Raw genomic sequence first — 27,012 nt, forward strand, 5'->3', positions numbered from 1 at the left:
AGTCCCAGTCCAGCAGAGCACTTAACCACAAGCATAGGCTTTAATGTTATGCTGAATAGAGATGCTTTCTTGAATAGTGGTCTAAATGCTTAATGTTACGCACACGCACAGGTAACTTGATGAACTGGACCTGAAAGCTTAAGTTGAATAACTTCTATTTTTCTCATGTTTTGTTTACATTGCTTTGTTTCAATATCCTGTCAATTTATCAGTAATGTTAGTATCATAAATAGCATGAAAGTGTTAATGTTACACCAGGCAAAAAGGCCTACGTTTGATTTAAAAAAAAATAGAAAGGCAATTGCTAGACCTGTCTGGAGATGGTCATTCAATGATCCGAACCTGTAGGACTGAGATAAATTACTTCTGGTAACATTTTCCTCTTGGAAAATCACAGATGAGACTAAATGAGACGTTTTATATATATAGTAGCAAACAGTCATAGGTACATTTCATTTTGAAAGTCCCATCTGTCTTGCAGTCCAAACAGTTTTTGATACCACAGAATGATTGCAGCACTTCACATTATATGAAAAGGCCGTAAGAGCTGATATACACCAGGATTCTAAAGAATATGCTACATTTTACCTTACTTAGAAATTATCTTAGAAAACGGCTTAAAAATTAGATCTATAATTTATTCATACTCTAAATAATGTGCTCTTTGGATTTCAAGACACTGTGAGTTGAGTATGCTCTGGAAATATAATTTAATTTGTAAATTTCAGTTGTCTTAAGAACAAATGCAATAAACAAATGGGATTTCTCCTTTGATCACATTTTTAATCGACTGCATTAAAATTTGCATACTAAGACAAATTTTAGCCGACATATTTCTCAGAGACTGATTCAACATGCAGCTTAAAACTAATTCTGTGGGACAATCCACAAAGCCAGTTTAAAATGATAATACAGACTTAACTATTACCCTCAAAGCAAAGAGCTAATTAGTTCCCTGTTTGCAGAATGGTTCAAAAATCCTCAAGTAAAATAACTTGAAATGATTGTGACTACCACCCGGAAAAATAAATGTAGGATTCATCCATGATTAAAGTAGGATAAGGGTTTATTGACTTATTTCTCTTAGGCCTGGTCTACACTAGGAGGTTATGTCGAATTTAGCAGCGTTAACTCGAATTAACCCTGCACCCGTCCACACAATGAAGCTATTTATTTCGACATAGAGGTCTCTTTAAATCAATTTCTGTACCCCTCCCCGACGAGGGGAGTAGTGCTAAATTCGATATGGCCGTGTCGAATTAGGGTAGGTGTGGATGGAATTCGACGCTAATAGCTCCGGGAGCTATCCCACAGTGCACCACTCTGTTGATGCTCTGGACAGCAGTCCAAGCTCGGATGCTCTGACCACCCACCAGCCACACAGGAAAAGCCCCAGGAAATTTGAATTCCTTTTCCTGTCTGGCCAGTTTGAATCTCATTTCCTGTTTGGACATCATGGCGAGCTCAGCAGCACTGGCAATGATGCAGAGCTCTCCAGCAGAGGTGACCATGCAATCGCAGAATAGAAAGGGCCCCAGCATGGACTGATCAGGAAGTCTTGGATCTGATCGCTGTGTGGGGCGATGAGTCCGTGCTTTTGGAGCTGCAATCGAAAAAACGGAATGCGAAGATCTACGAGAAGATCTCAAAAGCCATGACGGAGAGAGGATACAGCCGGGATGCAACGCAGTACCGCGTGAAAATCAAGAAGCTGATACCAGAAGACCAAAGAGTCAAATGGATACTCCGAATCCCAGCCCCAGACATGCCGTTTCTACAAGGCACTGCATTCCATTCTAGGTGCAGCCGCCACCACTACCTCACCACTGTCCGTGGACTCTGACGATGGGGTATTGTCGACGGCCGCTTCCTCTGAGATGTTCGCGGACAGGGAAGATGAGGAAGGAGATGAGGAGGACGAGGCAGTCAACAGCGCTTTCAACGCTGATTTCCCCGACAGCCAGGATCTCTTCATCACCCTCACGGAGATCCCCTACCAACCCTCCCAAGGCAGTAACCTGGACCGTGAATCAGGGAAAGGATCAGTAGGTAAACATTTTAAACATTTATTTTGAACAGAATAGGAATGGTATCTTAACAATGGGTTTTTCATGATTAGTTTGCCCTAGGTGCTTTAGTTTTTAGTCCTTGCCAGTGCAGCTACTGGAAAATTCTGTGAATATGTTCGGGGATAGAGCAGAAATCCTCCTGGGACATCTCCACAAAGCTCTCCTGGAGGTATTGTGAAAGCCTTTGCATCAGGTTCCTGGGGAGAGCGGCCTTATTGCGTCCTCCATGGTAGGAAAGTTTTCCGCGCCAGGCTAGCAGCAAGTACTCCGGGATCATTGCCTCGCAAAGCATGGTGGCATACGGCCCTGGTGTTTGCTGGCATTCACGCAGCATGTGATCTTTCTCTGTCTCCGAAATTCTCATCAGAGTGATACCACTCATGGTGACCTGCTTTGAATTAGGGGAATGTTAGTATTGGAACTGATTGCCTGTTCCTTTACATAACTGTAACCGGCGGTTTACAGCCACGCGGTGGAGGCGGGACATGGGCAGCATGCAGGGATCTTTCCCGGGGACAGCCGCGAGGGGGGTGGGACAAGGGCAGAGTTCATGCTGGTCGGATTGCCAACTGGCCAATGCTAGGAGCATTGCTTGGAACGTGAAAGGAGGGCACTGCTATAAATTAAGCTTTAAGCATCCAAAAGTCTACGGCTTACCATGTCCGCCTGCTAGCTGAATTCCGTTTTCTGGCCCTGCTTGTGTGATCTGTACAGCAAGACCCCAGGCACTCAATGGGAAGGCCAAAAATTTGACCTTATACTGAGTGCGCATGTGATAGGTACTGTGCATGGTCTTGTTCACAGAGAAAGACTATATTCATTGTTCGCAAAACTGTATCTTTGTGAGGAATTCACTCCCTTTTTCCCATCCCACAGCTGCAAGTGTCTCCCGAGCTACCCCGGCATCCCCCTCCCAGAGGCTGGCGCAGATCAGGCGATGAAAGAAAAGGACACGGGACGAGATGTTCTCAGAACTTATGGGCTGCTCCTGAGCCGAGGCGGCACAGCAGACCCAGTGGAGGGAGAACATGTCGCAATACCAGCGATCACACAGCGAACGGGAGGACAGGTGGCGGCAGGAAGACCAGCAGGTGACTCAAATGCTGCTTGGACTAATGAGGGAGCAAACGGACACGCTCCGGCGCCTTGTAGATGTTCTGCAGGACCGGAGGCAGGAGGACAGAGCCCCGCTGCATTCTATCTCTAACCGCCCTCCCTCGCCACAAAGTCCCATCCCCCCCTCACCCAAAGTCCCAAGAAGGAGGGGCGGCAGGGGCCATGAAAACAGGCAGACTGCTCAAGTAGCAGAAGGCTCTCATTCCCAAAGATTTGATAAGTCCTTTCCTTCACTCCAAAAGCACCTCACCCAAGCCCCCGTCCCAGTTTCATCCCCTAACTGTGTAGTTGTTAATAAAAAATACATTTCTGTTAATTACTGTTTCCGTCATGTTCTTTTAGAGGAGAGTGTGTTTGAAGGGGGGAAAGGGGGTTGGTAATTGGAGAGGACAGTCACCTTTACCAGGGTACAGACACGGGGGCAGGTTCAGCAGAAGGTCACACACACATTGCAGTCACTAGGCACCCTGGTCAGTCTGGGAGGTGGTTTTCATATTCTATGTGGGGGGTTATGTGAATTTGTGGCGGGGGAGGGCGGTTACAGATCTTATGCAGCGGTCCTTAGCCTGGATGACAGAGCCACGCAGCAGGGGATCTGTAACCGCCCTCGCCCGCCACAAAGTCACATAGCCCCCACACACAGAGTCCCAAAAAGGAGGGGGTGGCAGGCTCCATTGAAACAACCAGTCCATCACTGCGGACCGCTCTAGGAGCAGGAGCCTGTCATTCCTCGAGTTTAGAAGCGTCCTTTCCATCACTATGCCCGCTCCCCACCACAGTCTGCATCCCAGTTTCAACACTTTACCACGAAATCCTTAATAAAGAAAATGGTGTTAATGAACAAAGTTTCATTTACTTTATTTTTAAAGGTGTGTTGAAAAGGGGGGAAGGGAGTTGGTAACTGGAGAGGATAGTCAACATTAACTGGGTAAAGAAAGAGGGGCAGGTTCAGCTTCTGTTTAAACAAACTTAATAGTCACAGGTTACCCTGCTCACTCTGGAACCTAGCTTTCAAAGCTTCCCAGATGCACAGCGCGTCCCGCTGGGCTCTTCTAATCGCCCGGCTGTCTGGCTGGGCGTAATCAGCAGCCAGGCTATTTGCCTCAACCTCCCACCCCGCCATAAACGTCTCCCCCTTGCTCTCACAGAGATTGTGGAGCACACAGCAAGCTGCAATAACAATGGGGATATTGGTTTCGCTGAGATCAGAGCGAGTCAGTAAGCTTCTCCATCTCCCCTTCAGACGTCCAAAAGCACACTCCACCACCATTCTGCACTTGCTCAGCCGGTAGTTGAAGAGTTCTTTTTCACTGTCCAGGGCGCCTGTATAGGGCTTCATGAGCCAGGGCATTAGTGGGTAGGCTGGGTCCCCAAGGATCACTATAGGCATCTCCACATACCCAACAGTTATTTTGTGGTCCAGGAAGGAAATACCTTCCTGCAGCCGTCTAAACAGACCAGAGTTCCTGAAAACGCGAGCATCATGAACCTTGCCCGGCCATCCGACGTTGATGTTGGTAAAACGTCCCCTATGGTCCACCAGTGCTTGCAGCACCATTGAAAAGTAGCCCTTTCGGTTAATGTACTGGCTGGCCTGGTGGTCCGGTCCCAGGATAGGGATGTGAGTTCCATCTATAGCCCCACCGCACTTTGGGAATCCCATCGCAGCAAAGCCATCTATGATCATCTGCACGTTTCCCAGGGTCACTACCTTTGAGAGCAGTAGCTCAACGATTGCATTGGCTACTTGCATCACAGCAACCCCCATGGTAGATTTGCCCACTCCGAATTGGTTCATGACTGACCACAACTTCACAACGCTTGTCTGGCGTTGCAAGCTTCCAGAGGGCTATGGCCACTCGCTTCTGGACAGTCAGGGCTACTCGCATCCGGGTGTCCTTGCGCTTCAGGGCAGGGGACAGCAACTCACAAAGTTCCAGGAAAGTTCCCTTATGCATCCGAAAGTTTCGCAGCCACTGGGATTCATCCCAGACCTGCAGCACGATGCGGTCCCACCAGTCCATGCTTGTTTCCTGGGCCCAGAATCGCTGTTCCACAGCATCAACATGACCCATTGCCACCATGATGTTCACGGCGCGGGGTCCCGGGCTTTGTGAGAGGTCTGTGCCCCTCTCAGACTTAATGTCCTCACTGCGCTGCCGTAGCCTCCTCGCCCGATTTCTCAGCATCTGCCTCTGAAAAAGGTGGATGATAAGGTGCGAGGTGTTGACAACGGCCATAACTGCAGCGATGATCGCAGCGGGCTCCATGCTCGCGGTGCTGTGGCGTCCGCGCTATCAATCACCAGAAAAGTGCGCAAACTGATTGCCCACCGGCGTTTTCACGGAGGGAGGGCGGGAGTGATGGTTGAATGATGACAGTTACCCAAAACCACCCTCGACACATTTTTTGCCCCAGCAGGCATTGGGGGCTCAACCCAGAATTCCAATGGGTAGCGGGGACTACAGGAACTGTGGGATAGCCGCCCACAGTGCACCGCTTCCAATGTCGATGCTTGCCCCATTAGTGTGGACTCACAAAGTCGAATTACTGTCCTTAGTGTGGATACACATATTAGACTTTGTAATATCGGTTCCACAAATTCGCTTTAAGTAAAATCGAACTACTCTCGTAGTGTCGACATACCCTTAGGAAAAGAAATATCAGCAATACACAGAGCAACTAAAAACAATGACATCTTCTTCATGGAGAGTCTAACAATTACTTCACCTGCAATTAAATTATGAAAAAAAGTTTCTTTAAAGTTATGCTTATGAATGCACATTAATTGGATCCTATATATTCTTCCATTATCATCAAATGATATACGAAGGTTGGAGAGACAATGCTCCCCATAAGTTATAGGAGTCTGAAAGGTGAGCAATCAGGGCTTTATTTTCTAAATCATTTGGCCAAGATCAACCTGGGAGGCACCCCATTCATTTTTAAAAAGCTTTCTGTTTGGGATGGATTTTGCCTATATGTCTGTTTTCAGAAGTAATCTCCTAAATATCAGGAATGATTTTTGATGGGCCAGAAAGCCAATTTTCTCTTTGTCTGAATATTTTTGGAAAGCAAAGGCCTAATTTGTAGCTGTGCCAGAGCTGAAAGTAAGCCGGTACAGTCTGGTACCGCGTACCGGCAAGAGCCAGGATGCCATGCTGGACCGGACCAGCTTGCCCAGGCTGGAGCCCCAAACCCTTTAAATCGCCTCCTGAGCCCCGCTGCTGGAGCCCCAGGGTAGTGGCGGCAGGGCTTTAAAGGGCCAGGGGCTCTGGCTGCTGCACTGTGGTAGTGGCGGCCGGAGCCCCAGGCCCTTTAAATCACCCCTGTACCCCGGGGCTCCCAGCCGCCTCTGCAGCTGGTAGCTCCGGGAGTGATTTAAAGACCCTGGGACTCCCAGCCACAGATGGAGCCAGATTTAAAGGGCCCAGGTATTTAAAGGACCCACCTTTTCTGGTTGAGGCCACACCTCTTCCGGTTGAGGCCACGGCCCCTGCTCAGGACTCCAGCATACCGGTAAGTCCTTTAAGTTACGTTCACCCATGAGCTTTGCCAACAGTCCTAAGTAAGGGGGGCACGTTATTGTGCTATCCCAGGAGCAGACCAAGAACCAGACTGTAACTTATAAATTGGTCCCCTTACTTCTGGAAGAAAGTAATTTGCTGCAGACTAATTTGCCTGGGGGGAGCGGGTATGTGAAACTATGGGTCCCTCCACTCCCCCCCCCCCAATTACCTTTCAAAGGCCATTATACACTCACACCACTACCCATGATCAGGTAACCCACATAGGGGAATGAATGGCAAGTGTATGTTTCTTTATGCCCCCATGCTGGCACTTTGGGGGAATGACAATCTCATAGTTACAGAATGGGGATTGAACGGTAGAGTGGCTAAAGAGCTTTTTTCTGAATTCACAAGCTATAACAATACTATTTACAACTAGCTTATGTTTTGTTAATTCTTATGGGCACAGGATAAATTCTGCATAAAGGCCACCTGGATACTAGCAGGTGCTCTGTTTAATACAATAAGGTATTAGATAGCTGTGAAAAAGAATTTACACAAGACTTCTCCTTAAATATCAGCTTGCAGATGCAAAGGAAAATGGTACCTAGGAGCATCAGGCAGCCCTCTCAGCATTCTGAATCTGAAACAATGCTTAGGGACTATTTAGAATCCCAAATGAAGAACAGAGAAAAAACAGCTGAACAGCCAGATTTTCCTATTTTAATACTGGGAGCCAGAATTGGAAGGAATACAAGCCAATACAATGTGGCACAACTCAACATGCCCTGATAGACTACAATAGTGCAAACCATAACAGAAGGCAGATACACCAAAGATCACATTCACACATTCTTAATGAACAGTGGGACTTTGGTGCCATACTCTGACTTTCGGAATAACAGATGATTTAATTGAATCTGTACAATCTAATGCAATCAGTCTCATTTAACTAAATGTCACCGAGGGCCCTATTCACCAAGAAACAGTTTATATATACACACTAGGAATACAACCCAATTTATGAATCTTCCTTACCACTGTGAGATCAATTTCCATGTACGTTACATAGAAAAATAGTGCTATGTGCCTCTTCCATTTTGTTTACATTGTAATTGCTAAATAACACCATATACAAGGGATATATGAAATGTGAATTTTACTGCCTAAAAATGGGTGGGGGTGGAGAGAGAGCATTAGAATAAAATGGAAACATACATAATAATAATTAGTATTTATATTATAACTTTCATCCCGAAGAATCCCAAAGCCCAAGCTTAAATAAAAACATTAACTATAGACAGTATAGATATAAAATTACTTTACTCACCAGTCAAATTGGTGGGTAAACTCTGCAGATTTTGGACAAGAAGGGAACAAAAATACCATTCACAGTTTAAACAGTAGGGGAAATTTAGGTACAATAGGCAGACTGTTTCATAGTTAACCAATAATACTGGGTAAATAAGAAACTTTTTCCCATTCATGAATTTCCCATGAGCAAATCACAATTTCCACAAATTTGCTGATTTTGAAATTTTTTATCAAATGTTGTACGTAAACGAATTGCAGACTATGAATTGCTATGAATATTGCTGAGTATGGGATATTCACCAATCAAAATCCATGCTGTTTAGTTGGACACACTGCTCACAAAATTGGTTTCTATCTGTTTCTCACTGGAAAAATGGTTTTAATATGAATATTCTGCAATAACAGCTTAAAATTTTCCATTTTAGTGAACATTCCTGCCAATTAGAATGTTTGTAGAAAGCAGACACAAAAAGCATGTGAGCACAGTCAAGCAAATTTATTTAAGAATTCCATTGACAATGTATTAATTTTTTGTAATATTCACCCAGTTCTAATTTTAAAAACATAACTTTTATGAAAACTGACACGTTGAGTAAAATTTTCAAAAAGTAGTTCAGTGATTTAGGAGTCTGAGTCCCAATTTCAAAAGTGATTTAGGTACTTGGGGCTAGAAGCATCTAGTGGGATTTTCCAAGGGACTTAAGGACCTAGCTCCCATATGAAAATCTCATTTGGTGCCTATGTGCTTCTTTGGGTGCCTAAATACCTTTAAAAATGTGTTTCTTTAGAACTTGTCTCATTATGGGAGGAAGTCACTTTTGACAATAAGACATAGGCTCCTAAATCAATTAGGCACTTCTGAAAATTAATGACCACAAGTGGTAAGGACCTTAGCCTTAAATCTCATCTAGATGATGGCACCCCTTGCAGCACAAGTGCCAACTCATATGGAAGGGTGCCACCTACTGGACACCATTTTCTGGAGCACCTACATACTATGTCTAGATTTCTTCCAACTAACTAATGACAAGCCCAAGCCCTGCTTAGCTTTTGAAATCTGACAGGCTCACAGAACGAGAAGATAGAACAGTAAATGATCAAAAGCATTGGAATGTTTTTGAAAACGTCAAGAGCACAATTTAAAGTTTGCCCAGGTGACTTTAGTTTACTCAGCCAGCATTTATGAGACGGATAATGCATACAGATGTTGTCTCTGGAAGCATTACAGAAGTAGCAATTTTGCAAGACTGGCATGTTCGTTAACTGTTTTCTACTGTTTCAAGCAGGCATTGTAATCTATTGCTACAGGTATTTGCTAGCTAAGGCATAGATTTAACTCAAGGCAGTAACACAAGAGGCCTACAGACTCCCAGCCTGTAAGGCAATAGCTTAGCCAAATTGAAGCATAAGTCCTGAGAAGCCTTAACATAAGTAGCTAAGTAGGAGTAACCCTAGATCATAAGATATCATAACACCGAATGCTGTAATAAACAAGTATAACTAAACTGCTGATAAGTAACCACAAGATACCAACTGATGCTATCTTTGGATATTTTAATATACGAACATCAGTAGATGTTCAACCACAGGAATGTTAAGGGAGCCAATTGACTTATATGCTAATAAGCTTGAGGTAAATAGCATAATAACCTATGAGAGGACAGTACTCCTATATTGTTAAGGTTAAGGAAGTTTAGTTATGGACAGAGGAGGCCTAACATCCTATGAATATTAATGGGTGCCATCTAACCCTATAAAAGAGTTAACCATGGCCTAAGCCAGGGATTGGCAACCTTTGGCATACTCCCATCACGGAAATCTGCTGGCAGGCCGGGATGGTTTGTTTACCTGCAGTGTCCGCAGGTTCGGCCGATCACAGCTCCTACTGGCCGCGGTTTGCTGTTCCAGGTCAATGGGGGCAGCGGTAAGCGGCACGGGCCAAGGGATGTGCTGGCTACCGCTTCCCGCAGCTCCCATTGGCCTGGAACGGCGAACCACAGCCAGTGGGAGCTGTGATCAGCCGAACCTGTGGATGCTGCAGGTAAACAAACCGTCCCAGCCCGCCAGCGGATTTCCCTGACCTGCCACATGCCAAAGGTTGCCGATCCCTGGCCTAAGCTGTTGGGATCTTCTTGGCATGCCAGGGACAAGACCACTTGTGCATCACCTATCTCACTCGTTCTAGGTCTCTGCAGTGGATGGTGTGAGTATATGGATGCTCAGACCCTGGATGTCTTGACCGTTCTGTATTATCTCTAGCTACATTGCAGGATTGGAGTGTTTGTGATTTTGCTAATTGTGCTAATAAAAATATTACAAGGTCAGAAGGCCTTTCCTAAGTCTGAGTGTCTCTCCTGTGCACACTGGATATGACACTGCATCCCATATTCTTCATAGAGATATTATTATAACAAGATTATGGCATAACTATGATGAATGTTATACAAGATAGGTCATGTGAGATATCATTGAAAAGGTTATGATTTACTGAATATGATTATCCTATTTGTATGCATGTATCATTTTTGTATCTGAAGTTAGGAATATTGACTATAAATCTGTATTACAAATGTGTTTACACCTGGGGAACACCCACTAGGCAGAATGCAATCAGTGTAGATGGCTGGGAAGGCCCATTAGAGAAAACAATAGGTCTTAGAACCCGGGAGCCTTCCTGAGAACACTACCAACAGCCTCCGAGTCATGGCTGATATGACACTACAGGGGCATGTGTCCAGATCACCTGGTACTGGACACCATCTTGGAATACCAGTGTTTTTCCACTGGAAAACTTGGAGATAAGGGCTCCCGCCATATGCAAAAGCTGTTTAAGGCAGGGGAGTGACATTATTGTGGTTCTTCACTGACTCCCTGCCCAAATGAGACTGTTAGAAACATCTGAGGAACAAGGACTGAACTGGGGGGAAGTTCTGGACCCAAACTAGAGGGGTTTCTAACCTGTTAATGGAACACCTGGGATTTTGAGCTGCAAGCAAGTGCAGCTTGCCCCTTAAGAGCCTGCAACCAGCTTAAATCATCAATTTGCTACTCATATCCAATCTCTTTAGTATATTAAGCTTAGATTGCATTTTTGTTTATTTGCTAGGTAATCTGCTTTGATCTGTTTGCTATTCCTTATATTCACTTAAAATCTATCTTTTGTAGTTAATAAATTTATTTTTGCTTTGTCTAAAACCAGTGTGTGTGGGAGTCATAACTTGGGGCAGAAAGCTGTGTATATTTCTCTCCACATTGAGGGATGGGGAGAACTTCATGAACTTACGCTGTACGGTTCCCTGTGCAAAGCAAGATAGTATAATTTTGGGTTTACCCTCCAGAGAGCTGATCTCAGTGTCTGTATGTAGCTGCAGCTGGGTGTGTCCCTACCTGTATGTGTGCTGGAGGGGGCTTGAGGGCCTGTCACAGTACAGTGCAAAGAGAGCCCAGGCTGGTGCGTCAGGCAAGCTCAGTGGTACCCCAGTTCCAGGTGGCGCCCCGGGGGAACCGGTCACATCGGGGTCCTCATCAGAGTGAGAATTCAAATAATTCTGACACTGATATTGACACAGAACCCTGTCAAACCACAGAATGCTAAATGGGAATTCTAATTAAAACACACAACCAAAAAATCAACAGCATGCCCACAATATCTACAATATTGGGCATGCATATGTGTTTTATTTCACCTTTCTCTGACTGAAGAAACATAGCAATTGTGACCAATATAAAAAACAATGGAAACACTTCATAGTTCTCCTTTGTCTCTCATACCACGTTTCGGGGCGTGTGATTTTTTTTTGTAAGGTTAGTGTTCCAGAGTGTAGAACAATTGATACCACTGAACAAGCTCTTGTGTTAGTTATTGTCTACTGAGAATTGATAAGGTCTACCTTCTTGTAGTATATGGAGCTCAAGAGCATATGCCATGCCTTCTCTGCTCTCCTTCACCAACTTGGCTTGAGATTATCCACCAAAAACTTGAGGTTTATCTGAATTTAGAATCAAATTATTATCTCACGTCCCTTACCATTTACAAAGATGACCCTATATGAAAAAAGAACCTAGAATCAGTTTGGGCTGCTCCTCAAGTGTAGGGTTACCATTCGTCCGGATTCCCCTGGACATGTCCGGCTTTTTGAGCTAAAAATAGCGTCCGGGGGGAATTTGTAAATGTCCGGACTTCCCCACTCCCCATGCAGACCGTGCGCGGCTAACAGGACAGCCAGCCGGATGGTGCCACTTACATGGGTCTTCGACAGCCAGAGAGAGCCCCTCCTCCTCTCCCCTGCAGCAGAGATCACTCCCTCCCTGCATTCGCAGATCGCCTCCGGCAGTCTGGAGCTCCTCCCCCGCTCCTCCTCCACTGCTGCCCAGCGTGCCGGGACGAACGGCTCAGGCCGTTCCTGAGCAAGCTCACAGAGACATTAGGCGAAGGCCAACAACAAGGGGGCCAGGGGGTCGGAGAAGGGGCAGGAGCTTTTGGAGGGAGCAGTCAAGAGATGGGGGGGTTGGGAGTTCGTGGGGGCTTTTTGGGAGGGGTGGATAAGGTTTTGGGCAGTCAGGGTACAGTTAGGGGGTAGGGTCCTGGGCGGCAGTTAGGGTGGGGGGGTCTTAGGAAGGGGCAGTTAGGGGACAAGGAACAGGGAGGCTTAGGTAGGGGGTGGGGTTCTGGAGGGCAATTAGGAGCAGGGGTCCCAGGAGGGGACGGTCAGGGGACGAGGAGCAGGGGAGGGGAATTCTGGGGGCGGGGCTGTCAGGGGGCAGGAGTGGGGAGAGGGATTGGAGCAGTCAGGGGATAGGGAGCAGAGGGGTTTAGATGGGTCGGGAGTTCTGGGGGGGGCTGTCAGGAGGTGGGGAGTGGTTGGATGGGGCGTGGGTGTTCCAGGGGTCTGTCTGGGGGTGGGGGTGTGGATAAGGGTTGGAGCAGTCAGGGTACAGGTAGGGGGTAGGGTCCTAGGGGGCCAGTTAGGATGGGGGGAGGGTCTCAGGAGGGGGCAGTCAGGGGACAAGAGGCAGGGAGGCTTAGGTAGGGGGTGGAGTCCTGGGGGGCAGTTAGGGGCAGGGGTCCCAGGAGGGGGCAGTCAGGGGACAAGGAGCAGGGGGGAGGGTTGGGGGTTCTGAGGGGGGCGGGAAGTGGGAGGGACAGGGGTGGGGCTAGGGCGGGGCTCCTCCCGTCCTCTTTTTTGCTTGCTGAAATACGGTAACCCTACTCAAGTGTATACTATTAAGACGTCACAGGAAGGGCACTTTTTTAGGGTTGTAGGTCAGTGACTTAGTCAATGCTTCATTTATCCATTTCTCCTTTTCGTATAGTACAAAACAGACTAAGGAGAAAGAAAGCACTGAATACATTTAGGTTGATTCATCACCTGTCCTACTCTGAAGATCAATCAGTTAATAATTTCATTGACCTGGAGCATAATTCAGTACAATATATTTAATTCAACCATGCATTTAGTTTAATTATGGCTTGTGGTGGCAAAAAGTGATATTATAAGAGCTTGTCTACATGGCACGGTAAAGCATGCCAGAGGGGTATGATTTGTAAAGCACTCTAACATGCTGCACTCTAACTGCCCCATGTAGACTCTGCTGGTGTGAACTAAAAGGTACCTACTTTGTGCTAACACAGTCCTGTTTTCAAATAGGACTATGTTAATGCAAGCTAGGTACCTTTTAGAGCATGCCAATAGGGTCCACATAGGGCAGTTAGAGCACAGCACATTAGAGAGCTTTACAAATCACACCCGTTTAGTGCCCTTTGCCAGCACCATGCAGCCAAGCCCTCAGTGTGCTTTTTCACTGCTTTCCACACGTCACTGGGCTTTTCTCCGTTGACATTCATTTGCAATAGAGGTATTGGTGAAGATCACTTGGGTCATGGGTTGCTTTTTTTTTAGATTTAACACTTTTCTCCGAGTGGCTTGTGATGAGTTACCTGCAAATCCATTGTGCATTATTTGGAATTGTTTGCATGTGGGTGTAATGGAAACCTGGGGCCTCTCAGACACTTTTGGAAGAATATGGGTTAGATCCTCAGGATCAGATGTTTGGTGACTGGCTTGGGGCATACAAAAATGGTTGTAAGTTGGTTTGGTCCTGAGGAACACTTAGAGTGGACTCAGGGTCTCTGGGGGCTGTCGTGGAAATCAGGGACATCCAGAGCACAAGGCCATTCTGTACATGGTTCTTTTCTCTGGCCAGGCCCATTGCTTTGGGGCTGATTGGGGGCACCTTTGTACTAAACAGCTTTGTGGCTGTTTTGCACCAGCCTTTCAGCACATAGTAGCCACAATTTGGCCCATAGAGTCAAATTAAATTGTAACTGTACTAGTGTGTAAATTACATATTGAAAATAAATTGTGTGTAAGTAGCCATTAATTTGCACCAAATTGATATTAGGTTGGTGTGTAAAATGAATGTAATTTATACTATTCACCCACCTTGTCTCAGTAATTTATACTGATTTACAAGCCTGTGAGCACCAAATTCAGATATAGTGTGGGCTTCTACTGAAGTCAGTGAGAGGTGCCAGGGCTGAGCTGCTAGTTGCCCACTTGGTTTTCATGCAGACATATATAGGGAGGGTGAGTCTAGTTTATTTTACAAACGTCTGTGTGTTTGCTTTTCCTGTGACTACCCTTTTCTCCCCTGATTGTGTGCAGTGTTGGTGCTAGCCCACTGAGGGCCCCAAGCTGGAATATTTTTGATCCCCCACCCCCTCAGTACATAATAATTAATAGGGGCCCCCTTAAGATGCTTGGGGCCCTGAGCAATTGCTTAGTCTGCTTATGCTTAGCGCCAGCCCTGGCTATGTTAGCTCCATTCATTTTGCCAGTTATCCTGCTTGCCATTTACACCCATTTTGCATTCACGTTCACACGCACGCAGAGATTTCAAACCTTTGGGTCTATCCAAGCTACATGCATCAGAAGTTCTCAGTGTATAGGGGGAAAAGGTGAATTTATGCCACCTCTCTGTTCCCTCAATCTGGAGGGGGCGGGGCTGCCCCGGGACAGCTCATTCTCCCCCCCCCCCCTCGACCAGTGAAAGTTAGTTTCAAAACTTCTCTCAGCAACCCCCAGGTGATCACTGTCTGTTACAGCTGTCCCCCTGCTGGATTCCTTTTTTGAGTGCCCCCCCCAGCCATTAGGGTTACCATACGTCCGGATTTCCCCGGACATGTCCTCCTTTTGTGTGCTAAAAATAGCGTCCGGGGGGAATTTGTAAAGCACTCACAATGTCCGGGATTAGCAGAGAGTGGCTGGGAGGGCTGCAGGGAAGTCCCGGGCTGGACTCAGGAGCAGCTGTAGAGGAGCCGGATCCGCCCTGCATTCTGAGCCAGCAGCTCCCTTGCAGCCCAGTCCAGCAACACTGTGCAGGGCCAGACCGGGTTTTGTTGTGCAGGGGAGCTCAGCCACGTGTCCGGCTCGGCTGCACAGAGCCCAACACTCTGTTCTGAGCAGCAGGGTAAGGAGGTCAGGGGGCAGGAAGGTTCTGGAGGTGGAGGTCAAGAAACGGGGGGGGCTTTTTGGGGGGAGTGGAGAAAGTTTTGGGCAGTCAGGGTACAGGTAGGGGGTAGGGTCCTGGGGGGCAGTTGGGGGGGGTCTTAGGAGGGGGCAGTTAGGGGACAAGGAGCGGGGGGGGGGGGTAGGGGGCTGGGAGTTCTGGGGGGGAGCTGTCAGGGGGCAGGAGTGGAGAGAGGGATCGGAGCAGTCAGGGGACAGGGAGCAGAGGGGTTTAGATGGGTTGGGAGTTCTGGGGGGGGCTCTCAGGGGGCAGGAGTGCGGAGAGGGATCGGAGCAGTCAGGGGACAGGGAGCAGAGGGGTTTAGATGGGTTGGGAGTTCTGGGGGGGGCTGTCAGGGGGCAGGAGTGCAGAGAGGGATCGGAGCAGTCAGGGGACAGGGAGCAGAGGGGTTTAGATGGGTTGGGAGTTCTGGGGGGGGGGCTGTCAGTGGGTGGGGAGTGGTTGGATGGGGCGTGGGAGTCCCAGGGGTCTGTCTGGGGGTGGGGGTGTGGATAAAGGTTGGGGCAGTCAGGGGACAAGAGGCAGGGAGGCTTAGATAGTCCTGGGGGGCAGTTAGGGGCAGGGGTCCCAGGAGGGGGTAGTCAGGGGACAAGGAACGGGGGGAGGGTTGGGAGGTCAGGGGGGGGCGGGAAGTGGGAGGGGCAGGGGCGGGGCTAGGGCGGGGCTCCTCCCGTCCTCTTTTTTGCTCGCTGAAATATGGTAACCCTACCAGCCATGGAACTGACCAAAGTCACAGCCTGGCTCTGCTCATGGAAATGGCTTGTGCAGACTGACAGGAGCCATTGCTCTGCTCAGGGAGGTGGGGGCTTTTTCGCTCCTTTGTCTAGCTTCTTTGTTCGGACCCGGCTCGGTGTAGGGTGCTCTGCCCAGGTATGCGAGACCTAAAGTGGCCACATAGCTGAGCATATGAGTCATACCTGTGACTCAGAACTTGCCCAGAACATGTCCTGTGCCTACCTGCAGTTTCCCTGCCTTCTCTCCTCCCCTGGATTAAGGGGAACCAATCAAAGTTACTGGCGGGAAACTGCCTGAGTTTGCCTTTAAAACCAGACATTTTCTGATCAGACCCCCGGAGAAGGTCCTTGCTTTGCCACCTGGTCTGATCAGCTAGGGGTCTTTGGGGGGCCCTCTCCCTGCTCTTGTTTGTTTTTGAGCGTACCCCCGTTTTTAAACTCCCCTCCCACGAACAACGAATTTGTGCATGGAGATCCCCTGATTATTGTAAGCGAATCGAGTCCTCTCTGCGTCCTCTGATGCTGAAACTGCTGTTCCTGCTGCTGCTTTGGGGATTGGTAAGGAAAAACCTCTTGCACATCCCCCTTGTTCTGGCTGCTGGCTTTCTCAGGCAGACCCAAGCTAACTCCTTGGTCTGTATCTGTAATCTGCTTCTAGCTCCGCAGTGCCTTTGCTGCTAGAAATAAGCCTGCTTGCAGCCACCACTAGTTAAACCCCTCCCTCCCCCCCTTGAAGCTGTATCCTGGGCACACACCACTCTGCCCTCTGGAACTACCCCTAGTATAAGGTGCTCGCATTAGGTTAGATTTAGCCTTTAGTCTAGATAAATTGTAATTTAATTTTGCATAGTTGTGGTTAAGTTAGGTTTAGAAAATTGCTTGCATTGTACTCTGTAAGTTAGGCTTAAAGAATTGTTGCATTGTGTTTTGTTATTTGTACTTGCTAATTTGTGTAGTTTTGGTTAAGTTAAATCATAGATAAGCTTTTGCTGTGTTCTGTATAATTGTCTCTCTGCTGTTTAAACTTGCAGCCTGTCTGCTCTCTGTGTCTCCCTAAGTTTAAATCTCCCTCCTCCCTCTCTGCTCCACCACTTGCTCCTCTTCCCCCATCCCCCAACCTCACTCCTCTACCACTGCCTTTCTCTCTCTCTCTCTTTTAATCCCTTCCCCCACGTGCTCACCCCGCTCCTGCTGCTGCCAAACCTCAATTGTATTACTGAAGTCTAGCATAAAACCCCATTGGTTACCCTTTTTCTCTCTAACACCCCTCACATTTTACATTTACACCACTGTAACACATTTTTACCTAAAGTTGTTGGTTATTTAACACATTTTGCCCATAACTGTTAGTTGGTTATATGCTGCTGTGACACACCCTTTATATAGGAACTGTTAGCTACCTGTTACATTTATACTTCAGTGTTAATTCGTTACCAACTGTATTGTACCCCACTGTATTGTACCCCACTATTGAAACCCCCTATCCTATTTACTAAAAGAAACCCCTCCCCAATTGTCTACCTTAACAAACCCCATACCCCTCACTATTAAATTTTCCCTGTTTTTACATTTTCTTAATAAAGTTTATTAAGAACCCCACCAGTGCAGTAGTTGTCCCCCAAGATCCCCTACCTGCTGGCAGGGTCAATCACCAGCACTCAGGTTGTGGCCTCTCTGCTCCCTAAGGTATCCCCATCATGACCCCCATCCAAGATTTTATGCACTACTTTTAGCCTATGTCTACATTTATGGCAGCACGTAGATTATGGGCACTGCAGGGGTAGCTACACACTGCATTGAAAGGCAGGCTTCACCCATACTTGTCACCTAGTGTGTAGCTACACGCTGCACTGACAGGATTTGGCAGAGGGGAGGCAGTAGGACACTACACGGCTAAAAACAGTAGCGTGAATGTGGGAAGCACTGACTGGGCATGTAGAGAGCCGCATAGGTATATAGCCTGGGGGTTCAGGCCTGGGCATTCCACTCTACTCTTAGTCGTTTCATCATCTGCACTGCTATTTATACCCATGCTAGTTGGCTAAGTGTCCTTAGCATTGGCAGGGGGGCACAGTTTTCTTCAGCGAGTTAATTTTAAAAACCTAGAAGTTACTTCCTTGCTGTCGTTAAGAGATAGCTAATGGGGAACTCGTTTGCTTTGAATTCCTACCTTAGCATCTAAGGCTTTACTGGAGAGTTGAACTGGCACACTGGTTAATGTGTTTGTATGCACTTCCTGCTCTGTGTGAAGGTCTCACGCACATACCCATCATGAGCTTACCATGGTGATTGGTTTTGGCTGGATGATGTACAGTTCCCATAGTTGTTTATACAATTTTGTGCATTAAGTTGATTTCTTTTCTGTAATATATTTACAGAGGCTGTTCCAATAGATCTGATTCCTCCACTCACAAGTGTGTGAGTGATTAAGAAGCAGCAGTCACAGGTAGGTTTTGGGCAGATATCCATAATTGAGAAAGTTAAATGCAATGGGTTTCAGGTTAGATGTAGAGATTGATAGTTACTTTTACTCATTATCATCATTATTTATTTGCATTCTGATAGCACCTACAGACTTGCATCATGGCCCCATTGTGCTGGGTGTTGGACATGCCTAGTAAAAAAAAGGAATTCATTTTGCTCAAAAGTAGAAGATTGGAAGGCTTTTCTGGGGTGTTAATTGCAATTCAGGTGAAAATTAGTTCAGCTTTGATTTCATGATTATCATTAAATGAGATTTATAAAATAATTTCCCAAAATGTTAATGTTATATTTATGCCTATAACAATGATGATTTTAGCAGGAAACTGATACGCCTGCTGTAAATGATTGGATTTAAAAGGACATACAGTAGAATCTCACAATTACAAACACCTCAGGAATGGAGGTTGTTCATAACTCTGAAATGTTCATAACCCTGAACATAACGTTATGATGGTTCTTTCAAAAGTTTCCAACTGAACATTGACTTAATACAGCTTTGCAACTTTACTACGCAGAAAAAATATGCTGCTCAATTTAAATGAAACAAGCACAGAAATAGTTTCTAACCATGTCAAATCTTTTTTTTTAAACTGTCCCTTTATTTTTTAGTAGTTTACATTTAACACAGTGCTGTACTCTGTGTGTGTGTGCGCGCGGGCGTGCACATGCACGCACTGCTGCCAGATTGTATACTTCCAGTTTCAAATGAGGTTTATGGTTGACCGGGGGTGTGTGGCTGACCGACAGTTTGTAATTTTGATGTTCTACTGTATACAAGTTCTTAGATTTGGATACTTTACCTGACTCCAGGCTGGGGGAGGGCTAGTATGTTTTCTAATTCTGGACCAGCGAATCACCTGCATTTCAGCAAATTAGGATTGGATTAGATTAGTGATGGATGCACACCTTTTGTAGTCGCTCTATTTGAACCTTTGTGCAAGCAGAGTTTTGTTCGGATGACTGTTCATTGAAAATTGAGTCTCTGTCTGGAGGCAGTGGCTGAAATTTATTTTGTCACCAAACAAATCTCGGTTTTGGGTGGAAGCAAAATTAATAGATGTCCTGATTTTCCCTGCCAATTTGCCCCCAAAAGACTGTTCTCTCTTTGCAGTAGACTGCCATGATCAGCCCCTTGTGGGAATGCCATAGTGGGCGAACCTAGCCTTAGTGCTGCTGCTCATGTTTTTTCTATCCTGCGGTTTGAAAGGGAATTAAATGTGTGGGTTTTTTTAAAGATTCCTTTCTACCCTTTTCTTCATTCTGGCAGGTCCCTATAGTATCCTTATCCTTCTCATTTTCATGCCTCCTTTCATACTTCACTTTATGCTTGGAACTCAATCCATTTCCATCTTCACTGAAAAAATCATCCTATCCCTTTATTTAAATTCACCCCAGGAACCCGAAATCACATTTCTTCTAGGAAGCCTGGCACTGTTAATCTGCAAACGTTTGTTGGAAAAGAAATGTCTGGACTGCTTTGATCCATATTCTGCTTATCCGGTATCTAATGCATCTCAAGTTCACTGTCTTCAAACTGTGCATGTAAGTTTCTTGGGGTAGAAACCCTGTCTTCTATAGGTTTTGTACAGTGTCATCTGATATGATTAGGGGGTGCTTCCCCAAGAGCATTGTTCACTTCCCATTTATTGCTCTCTCCCCAATCCACAATTTTCTGTTTCATTTTTACTGTGAGTTTGGTCTGATTAAGGCCCCAATCCATCAAAGTGCTTAAGCACAAGTGTATAGATTGTAAACTTACATGGGTAAGTACCTTGTCCTTTTTTATGCCTAGAAAAGTGCTAGGTACACCTATGGTTCTATAAAAAGAAGATAGGTTTAAATGATGTCTGCAATAAGAACTAACCTTTCCAGTTCATCACTTATTCTCCTCTATAACACAAAGAATTCTTGAAGTTTGTATTGCATATATTTCAAACAAGGCTGGTTTTGACAAATTGACAGTTTCTTTCCTAGCTCTGTCTTGTTCTGTGCCTGGTTAAAAGAGCATCTATACATAATAAATTTGTAAGATATTGTTACTTATCTGCATCCTTCAAAAAAAGCCCTTTGAAATTGGACTGAATGCCCTGCAGGATTACTTAACAAATTTTAACTTTTCAATAGGGCTCTATTTTAAAATACATTTTAAAAAAATCCACAGTGGCCCAAATTCTGCTCAGTGGGGTCCCTCACAGGGATTACTGGTGGTACATAGGTAATTTATAGCAGAATTTAGTCCAGTGCATCTGAGATCTCCCACCAGAAATAAAGAGTAATTAAACTATTGAATGTTCCTCGTGTGCTGTATATACACATTTTTAAAAATAGGCAAAGGAGATCAATTCTGAAGTTATTAGCTGTTGTAAAATGCCTGTATATTGAAAGAGTTTAATTTATTCATTTATAATTTTTATCACACTAAAATGGGCCTCTAGGAGCAATTTAAGTGCAACAATAATGCAATTGTTCAGTAGAGCCAGCCATTAGTTACACAGTTATCTTCACACAAAAACAAAAAGCAAACCAGTGGCAAAACCCTGTATTTAAACATAAATTGATGGTGGATTTACACAAAGCTAGCAGATTGTTTTTCTTTTTCTTTTTTTCTTTTATGAACAAGCAACCTAAGTAATTCAATATGAAGAGTACTGGGCAATAAACTAATAGAGCCGATCTGGTTCAGTGCCCACAAAAGGAGAGTAAGACTCCAATTATAAAACATCCAGCTAACTGTTGTATCTATACGTTAGTACGTATAAAATGTAAACCTCATAACCCCAAAGTGAACTTAAGAGTTGGCTATATGCCTTAGATGTAGTCAACATAAAATGAGTTTAGCCCAAGGCAAAACATAAAGTATAGCTGTCATACATTAATAGCAGAGACAATTGGAAACCTTTTAGCCTAGGTATTTCACTGCACATGTGCAAAGGGTTGATTAGTCGATGGGTGTTCCAAAGCTCTAATTAAGTTTCTTACTAGTACTTCTTTATATTCAAGTACTCTGCACTTTAAATTATAATCCGTTGTACATAGATGGCATTCCTGACAGTCATCTTTAAGATAATGTATTATCTGCTGCTAAGTAACATAACTATCAGTAACACAAATCTGATAGTTTTTTAAAAGATTTCTTTGGGATCCAACAGCTACTAAATAAATAAATACTGGCTTTAAAAAGGTTTCATTTTTGAGTTGTACAGGTTTTATTGGCATGAGTTTGGGATGGCTGCATTCCTCATGACTGCAGAAGCCACAAGATAAAGATAGAGATAAAGGCTCAAATCGGCCTAAGAAAGTCACGCTGGGTTGGTAACTTGGCACTTTTCTGAGGCTGCTGTATTGTTCTCCAAAACCTCAGTTTTCATTTAAAAAAAATGAAGTCTGTAGCCCATGCTTGTGAAGAAAACCTTGAAAATATTAAACAAGTGTAAACCAATGCAGTGACACATACCTTCATTTGCAGAGAGTCTGAAACGATAGCTCTGAGGGGAGTGAGTATTCATTTCATCACAATGGAGTGTTAACTCAGATGCTCTATGATGATCATTTAAACTATTTGCTAAACTATTTCACTGCTTGCAAAGCATATAAGAAAGTTGCAGATCTGGGATCATCAATCTGTCTCTTGGGAGTCCAGTCTTATTTTGGTGGCACAAGTGGATACAATTTGGGGGAAGATTCCCTCCCCTCAATAGGACCTGTAGAGTCTAAAGGTTATATGGGTGGAGCAGAGCCCTACAGTGTATCTAAGCCTCACCAAAGAGAAGCCAATTCCACAGAAATCAGGAGGATATCCAAATCCCACTGAGAGAGAGCCACTGCTACAGAGCTAAGTGGGACTCCAAGCAATGCAACAAGCCAGCACTCCCTTTCCCTGAGAAATGCTCTGGTTATGGATATAAGGCCAAGTCCTGTTTCCCTGCCTTCTGCTGGAAGCTGTCAGCAGACTCAGGCAGACAGACATTGATATATTGATTACACTCAGGTAACATTTTGAGGCTTTTCTTCACAATCATGAGGGCTAAAAATATATTTTTTAATTAATTTAGATTCTGAGATCATCACACAAATCTGGGAGACAAGGATGTAGGCCGATGCTATGTCTTAATCTGGCCTGTCCAAGGGTGCATATGATCCAAGTTAGGGGAAGCCAAGCCTGAGAAGCCCAGTGGACATTGTCTGATTAACACCTGCATGGCAGAGGTGCTGGAACAATTTTTATAGTGGGGGTGCTGACAGCCATTGAACCAAAACTGTAAACCGTGTATATAATTGAAACCACTTCAAGCCAGGGGGTGCAGCAGCACCCCCAGCATCGCTATTTCCAGCACCTATGCTGCATGGTCATTTTGTTAACTCAAGTAGGTAGAGCTTGACTTGTGGGCAGAGTCTGTGAGAGTACCACCATATCCCTGTTCCCCTCTCCCCGCAGTTCAAGCCCTGATGCAGATCATCCCAAACAAAGTGCCAATAACATTTTAATTCTGTTTATGCCATCAAGCATTTTGTAGATAATGAACATACGATGGATAACTATTTTAGGAATGTTTTATTATTATTAGTTTAAAAATGTTTAGTGGGGCTATTTCTTGTCTTGCTCTACCTATAAGTCAGGTACCTTAGTTACCGTGAGTCCAGGACTCAAAGGAAGAGATAAGTGAAAACAAAACACCTTTAAATGTGACCTAAATTAGCTTTTCTAGACAATAATGTGATGGCTTCAGGGTTTGATATCTTGGACTCTGGTGGAACCTAGGTTAATAAATAGAGTTCTAATACAATTTCAGACCATCAAGAAGCCAGACATCACATCACATAACCAGTGCCAGTATTAGTCCATTGGGGGCCCTAAGCAGGAATATTTTGCACACACAAAACATACTAATAATTAATAGGGGGCCCCTTGAGCTGCTCAGGGCCCTAAGCAACTGTTTAGTCTGCTTATGCCTTGCGCCAGCTCTGCACATAACAAATGTCTACAATATAGACTCTTATTTCTAAAAATCACATACGCAGTCTCCATTTCACCAAAGCATATAATAAAACAGAGAAATCAAGAAGTCTATGAGATAATTCTTCACTGTTTTCACTTTTACTTAATAGGTTATTATTGTCATTTAGACACAGGAGTAGACCCTCCAAAGCCAATGCCTGTCAGTGTCACAGAAGAGTGTTGTTTAATTAGAGTTATTTAAACTAAGATATAATTATGTCGCTGGAAGGAGGGGTAGGCAAACTGGTTCTGATAGTACAAGAGCTCACTTGAATCTTTATCCAAACTTAAATTGACCAAAGCCTTTCATGAGGTTCAAATTATGCCAGTGAGATGAGAGTGTGTGTGTTATTTATAAACTCTTAGTGTATTTTATCACTTACGGGTAGAGATGGGTCTGAGCTTTCCCAAAGTTTGAGAGCAGTGACAAGACCTGGGTTTTTGTCTTGCCCATTATAGAGCACGGATCCTGATGGGAAGTTCAAATATGGATCCAAAATTTCTCCGGTTCAAGGGGTTGAAACATGTGGTTTGGTTCACTCCCATCTGTATTTCCTGTTCTGTATGTGCACTGAGACCAGATGGATAAATACTAAAATACCTAGAGAAAAATCTATCCTCAAAGTATTTCCACTTGTCTGAAACTAAGATATAGCATCTTGAGGACTAATTAAATCTTGACAAAGTCTGTTCTAATGAGATTTATGATTACAATTAGTATAATATTAAAGTAGTACCCAGAGCCGTCAATCAGGATGTATTATGCTAGTTTTGAACAAAAGCACAAAGTTTTATATAGTCCCTGCCCCAAATAGCTTACAATCTAAGGCCCCAATCCTGCAAAGATGTATGAACGTACTTAATATTATGTACAGTGAGCAGTCCCATGGGCTTTACCATCCCAAAGCAGGGCTGGGCTAAATGTCATAATCTATCCTATGCTGTTTTACTGCTAATATCAAAGAATTAATAATTGGGCAATATCAAAATGTTATTTCAGATGAAGACAAGATAACTATCAGGTATGATGCCAGCACCATCCTTTTACAAGTTAACAAGACTTCTAGCTTGTCCTACTAATTTCTAAGAATCTCTGAGGGGATTAATACCAAAAAAAGTATATATGTGTTGATGATAGAAAGCAGAATGAAATGTACTGATTTATTGCAACTCTTCATTAAGTTTAAAAGCATTCCACTATGGTGAAGACATCAAACATAGGCTGTTTTTTCACACTGCAGAGGAATAGTTACGGACAGGAAGACAAAAAAAGAAAGAAAACAATATTTTAAGTTGAATTCAAGCCAGATTTAATGAAAACAAGTCCCCGTACAAGTCTGTTGAAGCAAAGTAAGTTTACTGTACACATAGCATTCTCCTATTTGAAAGTAATGGATCTTAATTTTGTGTGCATTACAGTTGAATTATTGTGAAGTAATGTCACTTTACCAAATATACAAAATATGCATTATTGAACTTCCTTTAAATGTACAAGGCCTGATTCTATCTTACACTGGTGTAATAACATTGATTTCTGGGAAGTTACTCCTGGTTTACATCAGTTTAAAGGATAGGACCATCAGGCCTCAACTAGACAGAGTGCACAACTGTTTCCTAAATAACATGCGGAATCACAATGTATGTGCACGTGTCCTGGTATAATGGATCTGTAATGCTTAACAAACCTTGCCACCAATCACTTTCCTCAAAGAAAAATATGAATAGTATGTCATTAGCTGCAAGGATTGCATCAGAATTTGGCTGCTATTAGGCACAGTGGACCAAACTCCAGAAAAAGATAGATCATAGTTGTTTGGAAGTTTTTCAGAATAGGAACTGTCTCTTTCCTGGTACTTAGCACTCTATCAACACTGAGCAAATAATAAAATCAAATTCTGATATTTAGCTTTGGCCATGTAGTGTTTCAAATACCTATCTTCAGTCTGGTCTACATTGCAGACCTATATTGGTATAACTAGGTTGCTCAGGGGTATGAAAAATCCACACTCCTAGGTAACGTAGTTATACCAATCTAACCCTCCGCATAGACAGCGCTATGTTACCAGGAAGGCTTCTCCCATTGACCTGGCTACTGCCTCTCTGGTAAGTGGATTAACTATGCCGATGGGACAGCTCTCTCCTGTTGGCGTAGAGCATCTTCATTAAAGTGCTACAGTAGCATAGCTGCATTGGTGCAGTTGTGCCAATGCAGCATTTTAAGTGTAAACATGCCCTAAGGAGGACTAATTAGGCAACTATCAGGGGGTAGCCGTGTTAGTCTGTATCTACAAAAACAACAAGGAGTCTGGTGGCACCTTAAGACTAACAGATTTATTTGGGCATAAGCTTTCGTGAGTAAAAACCTCACTTCTTCGGATGCATAGCGTGAAATGCATCCGAAGAAGTGAGGTTTTTACTCACGAAAGGTTATGCCCAAATAAATCTGTTAGTCTTTAAGGTGCCGCCAGACTCCTTGTTGTTTTAATTAGGCAACAGCATTCCTGACTCAACCACTTTTCTTTTTCTTTGCACTCTCTCATGGCCAGTACCAAGCTCAGTACAGGATGAAGTTGTGAGGAGGCACAAATCCCTTCAGGCTCCTCCCTGCTCCAGTAATCAATTCCTCTCCCCTTCTCCTTGCCAGTTCATCCAATCAGGGATTAGACACTATATTTCATGAGCAGAGGCTTGAGAGAACTTTCTGGCAATAAACCACTTGTTTTATTTTAAGATGCTCCTCTAGGACAATGATGATTTTGGTATAAATGCCAAGATGGCGAGACTGATATGACTTATCTGCCAAATCACAAGTAAGCAACTTAGCTCAGATTTTGACTATCAAGTAGTGAGTTCTCTCAGCAAAATTGTTCATGATCAGCTCATTGAGGTAAAAAGAGTTGTTGAATACATTCAGGACAATCACTGTCATCTCAAGGATTGTCCGTAAGCAGAAAAAGAGGCTAAATACATCAAATGTAATATTTGTTGTAAATTATTTACTCAACTTTATCCAGTAACAACATGGTATACTTGCATTCAGTTCATTATGGAATTGAATTTTTCAATTAAAAAACAAAACAAAAATGTTACTTTTTAAAAAAATGTTCACTGAAAATACTCAATATTTTTTGATTGGCCTTAATTACTAGGAAAACCCAGAAGGACTGAAATATGAAGAAAGATTGAGAGCGCTACATGTGTATAGCTTGCCTAAATGAGTATGACTAACAGTGGTATGAGATAGTCTGTTGTTCTAATAT

General features: G+C 44.3%; 1 long non-coding RNA gene across 5 annotated transcripts in view; it reads left to right on the forward strand.

The window, feature by feature from the left end:
* Nucleotides 1-27,012, forward strand: part of LOC112061805 (uncharacterized) — a 92,317-nt gene that overhangs the window by 39,911 nt on the left and 25,394 nt on the right. The window contains exons 1-4 of one of the 5 annotated variants that reach the window (XR_006176943.2): nucleotides 16,486-16,830; nucleotides 18,651-18,718; nucleotides 20,152-20,298; nucleotides 24,994-25,102. This is a non-coding gene — a long non-coding RNA (uncharacterized LOC112061805). Of the gene's footprint in view, nucleotides 1-16,485; nucleotides 16,831-18,650; nucleotides 18,719-20,151; nucleotides 20,299-24,934; nucleotides 25,103-27,012 lie in introns of those variants that run through there. The other 4 variants (XR_010591320.1, XR_006176941.2, XR_010591321.1 and 1 more) reach the window with 4 other exon arrangements.

This window comes from Chrysemys picta, chromosome 11 (genome assembly GCF_011386835.1).
Source record: "Chrysemys picta bellii isolate R12L10 chromosome 11, ASM1138683v2, whole genome shotgun sequence".
NCBI classification, from domain to species: Eukaryota; Metazoa; Chordata; order Testudines; family Emydidae; genus Chrysemys; species Chrysemys picta.